Source organism: Vulpes vulpes, chromosome 14 (assembly GCF_048418805.1).
Source record: "Vulpes vulpes isolate BD-2025 chromosome 14, VulVul3, whole genome shotgun sequence".
Lineage (NCBI taxonomy): Eukaryota > Metazoa > Chordata > Mammalia > Carnivora > Canidae > Vulpes > Vulpes vulpes.
The window spans coordinates 74,724,256-74,737,094 of record NC_132793.1 but is presented as its reverse complement, the minus strand read 5'-3'; the positions used below and the strand labels follow the sequence as shown (position 1 = coordinate 74,737,094).

Genomic DNA, 12,839 nt, shown 5'->3' with positions numbered 1-12,839 from the left:
GAGAAGCAGGCTCCATGCCGGGAGCCCAACGTGGGACTCGACCCCAGGATTCCAGGATCGCACCCTGGGCCAAAGGCAGACGCCAAACCGCTGGGCCACCCAGGGATCCCCCAATAAATCTTTAAAATAAATAAATAAATAAGAATTTGGTGGGTAGTTTTATTAATTTACATGTGTATGTCCCCATCCCATACTTATCCACAGCATACCAACTTACATACATACATACACTGGTATGGCATCACATATATAGTATGTATAAAACCAACTTTATTAAATAAAAGATTATATGTACTGTTCTACAATATGTGCTTTCCCGATTAACAATAAGTTGTGGAGATCTTTCCCTATTAATCATACATAAAATCCTGGCCCACTTTTTAACCATTATTTATATTTTTTAGTAGACCAGAATTGATTTTTTGTTTCCTGTTATTTGTTTTTGCTATTACAAACACCGACTCAGTAAACTCTGTTACGCATGCCTCATTGTAAACATGTCATTAAATATATAGGATAGACTCCTGACTTAAAAATGGAATCAAATTTTAAAGTTTCAAGAGGTAAAGTCAAACCACGCTTTCAAAGACTGCAACAATTTATACCTCATCAGTAATATCTGGGACTGCTCACATTCCCAACCTAAGCATCTCACTTAAAGTTAACGTAAAGGTTCAGAACAAATGGCCCCAAGATGTGCCACTTTGGCATGTGAATTATTTTGAACTGAAAACAACTGAGTTCCAGAAGACTCAAAAAAACTTTGACCTTCCCTGTTAATTGCCTCAACAAAATTTAGATGCAGGGGGAAAGGGGGGGAGAGGGGGCCAGAATGAATTTAATAGAGGACCAGCTCCAGGAAAAAAGCTACCGCCACAGAGAAGTCCAGCATACTATGAACTCAGTGTGGTAGATAGGAAGAACTGAGTAAACTGTTTGAAAATTCCTCTCTCTGTCCCAGAGAGAGGTTTCAGTAGTGGCCCAGTAAACATTTGTTTACCAAACACACACTCCTCTTCATCTTCCTGGGAATTGTTTTCCTTCTTATTGAAGTCTCAGGCCCCTGCCCCCTTCTCCTTAGTTCAGGATGACATTTATACCTTATTTTGCCTATCTTCAGGATCTCATGCTTATGAGATCATGTATCGGATTCCATGAAAGCAAGAAATCAAGTTTGACTTTCCCTGATTAATTTGTCTCCTGTCAATTTAATTTTTAGACTAGCCAGAAGATTCTTGAAGGGTAGAGGAAAAATTTTCCTTCCCAACAATAAAAAACACTATCCTGTTTCAATGTCCATCTTCCTCATTATGAGTCAGGTTCACATCTTCTATTAAATGTATGGCTATCTATATTTTTCTCTGTGAATTGGATATTAACTGGGCTTTCTTTTTATTCACTGGCATTCTTTAAGAGTCTTAATCTTCTGATAAAGGTTGACAATCATTTATTCTAGTTAAACTGGAATAGAAGGTTTCAATGTAAAACCTACAATATTATCAGAATAATTAAAATTTTACATCATGAGAACAAGCAGGATATTTTTACTACTGTTGGAAAATAAAGACTTAGTCAGTGGTTTAAAAAAAATAAACCTGGGGATCCCTGGGTGGCTCAGCGGTTTGGCGCCTGCCTTCTGCCTGAGGCATGATCCTTCTGCCCGGGGCCTGATTCTGGAGACCTAGGATCGAGTCCCACATCAGGCTTCCTGCATGGAGCCTGCTTCTCCCTCTGCCTGTGTGTCTCTGCCTCTGTCTCTCATGAATAAATAAATAATCTTAAAAAAAAAAAAAAAAACCTTGCTTCTTATCAACACTAAAGTTGAACATTATTCAGAACAAAACAGAAGTTGAAAAATTACACTGTAACTGTTATTCACAAGACAAAAAACATTGTTGAGGGAAAAAAATGACACAAAGCCGGAAGTAAAATTGAAGCATGGCAATTTAGTTTTATCTCCAGAAAAGATCCTAAAGAAACAATAATAACTGAGGCTATTCAGATTTCCATAAGCAAAAAGACGACGAAATTTAACTGGAGTTCATTTTCCTGAATGAGGATTCCTACCACTCAGAAAAGGTCCACAGTCATTACTACACCAGAATCTGAAACATGTTTTTCCAAAACAACATGGAAACATTCAAGTTAGTGCCTCAGGCAAAAATGCATTGTTGTTGAGACCCAATTAGTACAGCTCCTTGTCTGTGAACAGATAGATACTAAAGATTTCATAAAGAAATGTCAAACATTTTGTAGTCAGAAAGTTTTTAGAACTGCAAATTTTTTTAGATCCCATCAAGATGTAAATACACAGAGACACTACTGTATTTTTAACAGGCTACAAAACAAAGTAGCAGACATGTAGGACTGCCAGATAAACTACAAACTATGTAGTTAAATTTAAATTTTGAGTTAACAATGACTAATTGTTTAGTATGTCTGCAGAGGGTGCCATCTCTGGCCCTCCATTTAGTTTGTGTTCACTGGGTGATTTGTCTTGGGATCCCCTGGAGATTAATATACATACTTTATAAATGTCTGCCAAGCCTAGGATGGGGGGAGGGGTGGGGAGGCTTGTTTTGGCCTCCCATGAATCTGTTAAATACAACATGGTTTTTCATCTTCCTGAGGCACAAGTGGTGCCATAAGATCTAATTAAAGGTTAGCTGTCAATTAGGTCTATGCAAACTTTCTGATCTCACTACAGTGCCCTTCTGTGTGTCCCCTCATTCTGTAAAATCTGGACTAAAGCCTGGACTCTGCAGAGAATAACTGTGCAGCTGCTGTGGATCATCCTCTGCCAGATGTGCCCTCCCATTCCTGCCTCATCCCCACAGTCAGTAGGGTACCTTGAATAAAACTGTAAATTGTATGGAGTCACCTGCTTCATTTTCTACTCTCAGAATTGCTTTCTTAGTTTGGGGGATACTTTACTGTTCCTCCTCTACCTTCTAACAACACCCTGTACAATATTTGGGAGATACTTATACAAAATATTGCATGAGACATACTTATGCTTAAAAAAAAGCATTATCTGGCACAAGATAAGACTCAAAAAAAGTCAGGGTCTCTTTGGGAAGGGCCAGATGTACTCTAATGCTATGAAGTCTGGCCCCCACCCTATAGGTGAGAGAAAACATTTTAACCTACAAAGTAGAGGACATACTGGAAAGGTGACCAGTTTCAGGTAGGAGGGTAAGTTGAAAGGCCGCTGGTTTAATAGTCGTAATGGATGAAGAATGTAAAGCAATGGCAAGGAGGCCAGAAATTCTGTAGGTGGAGGTCATAGGACTATATGGAAGCTATAATGAGATATCACCTCACACCTCTCAGAATGGCTAAAATCACAAGAAACAACACATTGGTGAGGATGTGGAGAAGGGGGAACCTTTGTACACTGATGGTGGGAATTCAAGCAGCCACTCTGGAAAACAGTATGCAGGTTCTTCATAAAGTTAAAAATAAGAGCTACCCTATGATCTTGTAATCACACTACTGGGTGTTTACCCAAAGAATACAAAAACACTAATTCAAAGGGATACATGCACCTCTATGTTTATCACAGCATTGTTTACTACAGCCAAATTACGGAGGCAGCCCAAGTGTCCATCAATAGATGAATGGATAAAGAAGAGGTGGTGTAAATACATATAAACATAGATATGCTATATATGTGTATACACACACATAGGTATATACATACACATACATATAATGGAATATTATTTTTCCATAAAAAAGAAAGAAATCCTGCCATTTGCAAGAACATGGAGGGAGCTATAGAGTGTAATGCTAAGTGAAATAACTCAGTCAGAGAAAGACAAATACCACAGGACTTCACCCATATGTGGATTTTAAAAAACAAAACAAATAAGCAAAGGGGAAAAAAATGGAGAGAGAGATAAACTGAGAAACAGACTCTTAACTATAAGAACAAAATGATGGCTACCAGCAGGGAAAGGGGTGAACATTGGGTTAAACAGGTGATGGGGTTAAAGAGTGCACCTGTCATGAAATGAGTGCTGGGTGATGTCTGGAACTGTTGAGTCACTATATTGTATTCCTGAAACTAATGTAATGCTGTATCTTAACTAACTGGAATTAAAATAAAAAATTAATTTTTTTTTTTCACAAATAAATGATAGAGGTGCCTGGGTCGCTCAGTCAGTTAAGCATCTGACTCTTGGTTTCAGCTTAGGTCATGATCTCAGGCTCTCCACTCAGCAGGGAGTCTGCTTGTCTCCCTCTCCTTCTGCCCCTCCCCCTGCCTGCCCATGCACTCAAATAAATAAATCTTTTAAAAAATAAATAATAAATTCTTCAAATATCAACATAATGGGAGATCCTACACAAAGTGAATGTTTCAGAGCCTCTAGTAAGAAACAAAAGCTATATCCATATTATGTAGAACTATAACAAATAGGTAATATTGCTTTAAACCTGTAAAAGCGGGACCCCTGGGTGGTTCAGTTGGTTAAGTGTCTGCCTTCCGCCCCTGGTGGTCCTAAGGTCCTTCTGGGTGGGGAGCCTGCTTTGCCCTCTCCTTCTGCCTGCCACTCCCCCTGCTTGTGCTCTAATAAATAAAAACAAAATCTTAAAAAAAAAATCTGTAAAAGCTATATCCATGGAGGTGGGATAACAACTCACTTATTAGGCTGTTTTATTTATATGGGATTTATTGCTCTACAATATTCATTGAACTAGGGGTACCTGGGTGGCTCAGTGGTTGAGCATCTGCCTTTGGCTCAGGGCGTGATCCTGGGGTCGTGATCCTGGGGTCCTGAGATCGAGCCCACATTGGGCTCCCCATGGGGAGCCTGCTTCTCCCTTTGCCTGTGTCTCTGCCTCTCTCTCTGTCTCTCCTGAATAAATAAATAAAATTTAAATAAATATATTCATTGAACTCTTTTCTTCCTTCCTTTCTCTCATCTACTCAGTGAAACTAATTCCTGACATCCCCCTCCCCTCAGTTTAATACATGCATGTCAGTACTCCTTTCATCTCCACCAGCCCATCTTTTACCAGCAGTCTCTTCTCCCCCCTTTAAATCACCCCTTTAAATGCAACCTATTCAGCTCCATCTCAAGGAGAATGCCAATGCCAGAAGGACCTAAACTCCCATTCTATCATCCCCTCCCCCGAAAAAAAACCCTCCCATGTTTACTCCCAGAGGTTCTTAGGCTCATCGAAGGGTGAGTATGTGGCATTGACTATTTCATCCAAAAAAAAAGTAGCCAAACAACCCCCAGTGCTCCATGTACTAAGACCTGCCTTATGCTCTGTGGGTGACTTAGTCATTTAGTCCTCAGTAAGTGGTGAGTATTTTTAGGCAAAGAGTCTCTATATTGAAAAAACCAACAGAATTTACCAAGGAAAATTTGCTCTGGTTAAATATTTGCTGCCCCGAGCTCCATCCCAGTTTTAGAAAAAGAAAACACACATTACACACAGACTCCACACTGTGGGGTGAAGGCGACAGGCCTGCTCAGAGTGTTGCCTCTTTTAAGGCTGGCTCTGGGCATCCAAGGACAGTACGTCTACGTTGGTTCTGTAGGGACCCGTGCAAGAGGTTTCCTTTCAACCTTCAAGGCAGCCCCACTCAAAGCCATAAAATTATCAGTAAGAATAAACGAGGACTCAGTGGACTTCCAACCCTAACTGCACTACTCACTTGAGCCAAGTCCACACTCTCTCTGAGCCTCAATTTCCCGATCTGTACAAAAAAATAATATTGCCATCCACCTTACCACAATGTCCCAAGAATTAATTCAGTCAATCCTTGTAAAGTGCTTGCCATAGTCCCTAATCTGTGATAGCCATTAAGTAAACTTCCAGGGGTGACAGCCTGGCTCAGTCCATAGGGCATGTGATTCGCATCGCAATCTCAGAGTTCAAGCCCTCACACTGCACGGAGCATGAAGCCTACTTAACAAAACAAAACAAAACCCCACAGTGAATTTCCCTAAATTCTAAGGTACTATTTTACAAAAAGAACTTTTGGGGGAGGGAATCTGCACATTACAGGAACGACTGTGGGTTCCTGCATTCTGATTTAAAAGTGGGGAAATAAGCATCTTAGAATCCCATAGGTGCTCTATTCATTTTACCAAGGACTCATAGAGCAAGACACAAGGTAACTTCTAACAAGGTGCCTCCATCCCTGGCATATTTACATAAGAACTGAGCTCCAAAAAACAGCATTTATTCATCTGTCTTTCAAAGAAAGACACTCAAAAGAAATCTGAACTCCCAAATCAGGGAAGATATTTTCAAAAACATCAACACAAGTACTAAGTAAGTACTAAGCTCTAAGAGATGGAAATTAGAAGAAAATCCACATAATTTTTCCTCCATGGGAGAGATGCTAGCTATTGCCTCCCCCTCCCCCCGCCCCGAGACAACAACAACTACCTTGGATGAATAAACATAAAGAAACCACGTAAGAGCCACAGAAAGGCCCACATACAGGTCTGGTTGGCAGGGGGCCCAGATGTTGCCAACCTGGGAGTACAGACTTTGGAAGGGTTCTTACAGAAACAGGAGAAAGATGAGAGTGGGGTCCCTCCAGTATGAAAGTGTTGTCTGGAAGAGATGAGAAAATGGTATATTAGCAAAGCTAAGGATTCTTCCATTATATCAGAACGCTGCCGGAATCCAAAGTGCCATGAAAGCTTTGGGCAAGCTGGCATGAGTAACAGCATGAGAACCAGAAGAACTGGATCTGCAAGTTCTATTTAATATCCCTTATTTGAAAAGGAATATCAGAACCAGAGCCTCTTTCTGTCTGCCTCTCCTCTTTCTGGTATTCCACTAACCTTCAAACTTTCTGAGTCTATTTGTTTTTCTCTGTGGAATAATTCCAGGTCCATACCAGTGATGTTGTCTGCTACCGACCAACGGACAGGCGCTGTGAAACAGGGAATGCTGCAATCAGCTTCCATCTTCCCAGGGACCCCCTCTAGGCTGGGAGGGCCCCCTCTAGGCTGGGAGGATCACCTCTAGGCTTGTTCCTTGACCCGTGGTTATCTTTGAGGGCCTTTGGGAGATGGGGGAGGCAAATTAAAGTCAGGGCCAACAACCGCTTCTCTTTTGTGTGAATCTCTAAATATTTTTAAGAGGCAAATCTACATTTGTCATTATTAAAAAGCCACAAGAGGAACTAAACTTACACAGTCTAGCTTTATCTGATCCTGCCATCTCTGAAATCAGGAACTCAATGACCCCAAAGGGTAACTGCAAAATATCAGAAGCATGAGACAGAGACTAGTCTTATTGCTCACAGCTCCTTCACCACAAGCATTTCATCAGGATCAAACAGCCACAAATTTGATTAGACAAAAAAAAAAAAAAAAGAACTGTGATCAAACTGTAAACACAAAGATTTCAACCCAAACAAGACAACTTCCAGAGGACTAATTATGATGGAATGAACAGATCTTCCACAGGACGGGAACAAAGGGGGCACCCAGGTGGCTCAGTGGTTGAGTGTCTGCCTTCGGCCCAGGGTGCGATCCTGGAGTCCCGGGATCGAGTCCCACATCGGGCTCCCCGCCTGGAGCCTGCTTCTCCCTCTCTCTGTCTGTCTCTCATGAATAAATAAACTCTTTTAAAAGTGGGGGGAGGGGAACAAAGATCAACTAATATCAAACTAATGTCAACCTCTGTAAGAGAATTAGGTGTAACATCATTGTGAAATGATGGTACATTGTGGGATGTACCAACTAAACCATACCAGTAACCAGTCTTGAATAAGAAAAAATTTAATCCCAGTGAAAACTTAAAACACTCTTCAATGAGACAATAACATTTGGGGAACAGGAGCCATGGAATGGGTAGGTCCTACGTGGTGATTTGGTGTAAGTCTATGAATTAAGGCAGAGGAACACAGGTATAGGAACCCAGGTTTAGCTGATCCAATGGCAGACCAGCGGGGAACAGGAATCAGAGAAAAGAGCAGTTTCAAAGTGGGCAACACTTCACTTAAAAACAAATTGCACTGGAGGTGCCTGTATCAAGGGCAAGTGTGAGCAGGTGTCTAAGCAATGGTGTGGTACTCTAGAAGACAGCTGACTAGAGATAAAGGTTTAGTAGGCCAGCAGGAATGGCAAAGGAGGCATTCAAAGGCAGTAAGTAAATTCCCCTGGAGAGGAATGGGTGAAGGAGCAGAGGGGGCTGCAGGTGGACACAGCCCAGAACCCTGGAGAGTACACATATTCAGGGGCCGGGAAGAAGGAAAACACTCAAGAAAGAAACTGAAAGGGTGCAGAGCTGAAGAGAATTGGAAGGAGAGGCCTTTCAAGAAGCAGAGCATGGTCAGTAGTGTCAAAGAGTGCCAATGTGGTGAGGGCTGAGCAGTCAGTCACCCTGAGTTTGGCAGCGACAGTCATCTGGGACGCTGAATCAGAATATTCTCTAAAGCCAGTGGAAGCAGAAGCCAGAATGCAGATGGCTGAGGAGCTGGCCAGGGAAGTGAACCCAGTGGGTCCTTTGCCCATGTTTTCAAGAAACTTAATGGCAAACGCAGGAGTATGAGGATTGTTTCTAAATTTTACAGATTTGTGATTACGCAGCAATACATAATCATATTCTTGTTGCCAAGGAAAATGTAAACTACCATAAAGATAGAGAAAATACAAGGGGCACCTGGGTGGCTCAGTCAGTTAAGCAGCTGATCTTGATTTCAGCTCAGGTCACGGTGTCAGGATTGTGAGATCGAGTCCCACATTGGGTTCCACGCTGGGCGTGAGCCTGCTCCAGATTCCTTCTCCTTCTGCTGCCCCACCCTCCACACGTTCAAGCATGTGCACATTCTCTCTTTCAACATAACTAAATAAATATAAGATATAGAGAAAATACAATCCTCTTGACCATTATTACCCAACTTTAACTTGACTGCTTCCCGTAGTCACAGCTGCGTGCATACCCTTCTAGACATTTTGCTGCACCACTCTACACTCACTGTGTCTTGCAGACTGTTTCATGTCCGTACCAGCCATAATTTAGCTTCTGCTACCCAAATGGTAGACATTTAGATTGTTTCTGATTTTTCATAATTATTTCATAAATAATGCATAATGGATATTTTCCCTATTGTGCATCTCTCTGTGTACACATGAAAAACATCAAGGACAGATACCAAGGAGGTAATTTTGGATCATAAAGTTAGAATGTTTTAAATTTTAATAATATTGCCAAACTCTCCCCAAGGATGATTTTTGAGAATTCCAGGGTTGGAGTAAGAGGGAGAGTAGAAGAAAGGAAGGAAAAGTGTCAGGAGAGCTACCAAACACATGCATCGGAGCCAGAAAATCCTCCACTGGCCCCCTCAGGGTCAGCATCTCAATGCTCTTTCTTGAGGTTCTTTGCCCACAAGCACTGCAAAGGGTGTAGGGTAGGAATGGGACCCTCTGAGTCCAAGAAAAAAATCTACACCTAACCTCAGAGACACTGGGTAGCCTCACTACGGAGGGCTACACTTTGTTTTAGCTGGCTTACTATCCCCCCACCCCTCCCACCGAACACAGGGTCTGATGGAGGACTCTGTAATGCCCAGAGAGAAACAAGGCCAGTGAAGAATCATTCATGAACACAGAGGTGCTGGGGTTTCTATAACAAGAGGACTAAACATCTCAACAGGCAAAACTTTCTATTCAGATCACTTACCAGACGGAAGACATGTTTATGGCCTAAGTGAGTCCCAAATCCGCTTTGTGAATAGACTTGGAATACAGTGATGCTGTATTATACACAAATTCAACTGTGTGCATGACTGTCTTCTATAACTTTTTAAACCCAGTAAAACTAGAGTTTGCATGTGAAATCTTTTTTCCATACTACACGTTACATTATATGATTAAATATACATTATGGTACAGAGTTAGTCATTCACTCACTCATTCACATCCACTATGTCCAAGTATTGTTCTAGAATATGGAGATACAAGCAGTGAATAAAATGGTCTTAAAAAAATCCAAGCTGACAAGAAGCTAACGTTCCAGCAAGATGCTTTATACACAGAACCATGTGTGCTCTACTTTGTGGATATTCCAAACATTTTCATGGTTAATTTTGACTCTTTGTGATTTTTGCCTCAGGTGGGACATGAGAATCTAATATCCCCCAGAAGACTAGACTCTACCACACGTATAACTTCAAGTTCCTGGGAGGCCCTAGTCCCCAGTCCTTGTGCTGAGGACCAGGACAGGGAAGACATTTAGGTTTCTGGCCCAGTATCTTTCCCATTTTACCATCTATTGGACTTGGAATGGGAAGGAATGGGGAGTCCTTAGCAGCAGGGGAACCAAAGTATCCTCACACTCACTTTCTCCATCCACACTTTTTCCTGATCCCCAAGATGCTTGGGTTTGGCTACATGAAAAGAATACAAATTACTTTTATTTGTGAATAATTTACCATTCATTTCAAAAGGCCATGCAGAATAAGACAGATACAGTGTTAAATGTGTCACACTAAATTTATTGCTACACTATTCTTATCTGGTCGACCTAGCATGTGGTTGACACATCCCCATGATCTACAACGTAAGCAAGGACTCTGGTGCCCTCAATGCAATGTTGAAGCCACTGAAGTTCTCCCCCAGGGGGAGGAGAGATTAGCTGCATATGATATGTATAGGGCCACTGGCGATCTAACACAATAATCAAACACTCACAGCCTGTGGGTCAAAACCAGCAAGCTTCAATTCATGAAAATAAAGTTTTATTGGAACACGGCCACATCCATTTGTTGGCACATTATTTTGGTTGCTTTTTCCCTACAATGGCAGGGCTGGAGTAGTTGCTAGACACCACCCAGCCCCCAGACCAGAGAATGTTTTCTAGCTGGCTCTCTACAGGAAAAGTTCACCAGCCTAGACTACCAGGAAGGACAACTGCTGAATATAAATTAACATCTCAAAGGCAGATGACAAATGGTGAGGACTTGAGGTCTCCAGACCAAAAGCCAAAGGAGAAGCAGAGTTCCATCTGCAGTGCCTTCTGAGTGTCCCAGAACTCTATCCTGCCTTCTCACCTCCACGGAGGCTCTCTGCCCTCCTCTAAGGCACTGCTGTCCCAAAATGGAACTTGTGCTTTACATGAATCCAATTGTACATCTCCCATATGTCATTTTTAGAGCAGCAAATTAAGCATTTTAATTTCTCTGTAGGGTGGAGGACATGGAGGAGGACATGCCTGGGAGTCACAGTGCTCCTTTCTGCAGGCCAGAAGCCCTCAATAGCTCTCACAGAAAAAAGTCCTCACATCTGTTACGCAAACACACCCTGTGCAACCAAAAATAAAACCCACTCTGATGAAAGCTGGCATTTCAAAAGATAATTTGAGACTTATTTTTAAGACTGTTGAAACAGTCTCACTGAAATTTAAAAACCACACCCCCAAAATGCCTGACCCCCTAGTGATTAAGCTCAAGACTGCTTTAGAGGGCCACACACTCCATTCCCTTTCAATCCTCCTACCTCACCTCAGCAACCCTGTCTCCAGACAAGGACACAGGGAAAACATTCCTCAGCGCTAACGTGACCCCGAAGGTCAACAGAAACGATGGCTAAGCTGACAGCACTGTCTCCAAGTCACTAATGGAGTGCACGTACTTAGCTTTCAAACCTGCCCCCGACCATACATACACGCAGCCTAACATCAAGGGGCTCCTCCCGCACTTGATTACCAAACCCTTCTCTCTTCCCCCCCCCCCACCCCCCGGGGGTCTGGTTCTGTAAGGACAACAACTGTTCTGCTCACACTTACGTCCCCTGTGTCTGGAACAGTGCTTGGCTCTCCCACAACAAAGAAGGAAAGACAGGAGGAAGGAAGGAATCATTTGACCTTAAAGACTTTTTCAAGCACAAACTCAGGTTACAGTTTAATCAAGTCAGACAATCACCCCTTTAAATGCTGAAGAGCATCGAGAGACTCAACTTTTCACAATATTTATGTTTCCTGCTCCCGGTGTTTTGAGGCTACCAACTCCTGAGTTTGGTGTTGTGGTATTTGTCTGCTCCCTTGGGCCCATTTTTATAATGACAGAGCTGTTCATTTCCAACTGGAAGCTCTTGTCTGTTCTATTTATCTGCAGAGAGCTCCAGGGTCTTGTCGGCAGACAGTGGATGAAGAGATGCTTTCGCAAGATGACAGAAAAGGGGATTAGGAAACTTCAGTTCTCACAACCTATCACTCTCCCCTTCCCACAGCCAGATCCATCCTGAAACAGAGATCCTCTTTAACACCTGATGCTCCCCAAAAGTTTCTAGGGTAATGGATCCTCCCGTCCAAAGACAATAACTATTGTTTCTTGTTCTCTGGCTCCCGGCAAGCTCATTATTACTGGACAAGGATCAAACTTCTCTGCCCTTGGTTCAGATTCAAAAAAAAGACTCTCAGCAGGGTATCCATTAGTTCAAATCGCTGCTTGTAGCACAGAACTATTTCCCACCATCATTTTCCCCTGGAATTCACTTGTGTGCAGGAGAGAGAGGCCTGAGCAAGGGGAAGAGCGAGGGCCGGGAGGGTTGCAGGGACTCTCTGTTTTCTCTCACATGGTGTTAGGTCTGGATGGAATTTAGACTAAAGATAAAACTGTGTGAAAACATATTCCCTCAAAGTCACTCCCACTTGGAAGGGAGGGGACCCAGAGCACTATGAGGTGGAACCTCACCACCAGCTCCCCACAGTCCTATAAAGGACTTGAGATTCGATGGCCCAAACCCACCTTTAACCTCAGAAACATACTCACTGATACACTGGACACATACAAGCACAACAGTTTAGAAAGAGAACTTCTGGAAAACACGGATACAACATGTAGCCCTGCTGGATACAAC

At 42.4% G+C, this 12,839-nt stretch overlaps 1 protein-coding gene across 2 annotated transcripts in view; it reads right to left on the bottom strand.

The window, feature by feature from the left end:
- The window catches only part of SERINC5 (serine incorporator 5), a 104,247-nt gene that overhangs the window by 33,572 nt on the left and 57,836 nt on the right, over window positions 1–12,839 (bottom strand). The gene's annotated exons all lie outside the window — the stretch shown is intronic.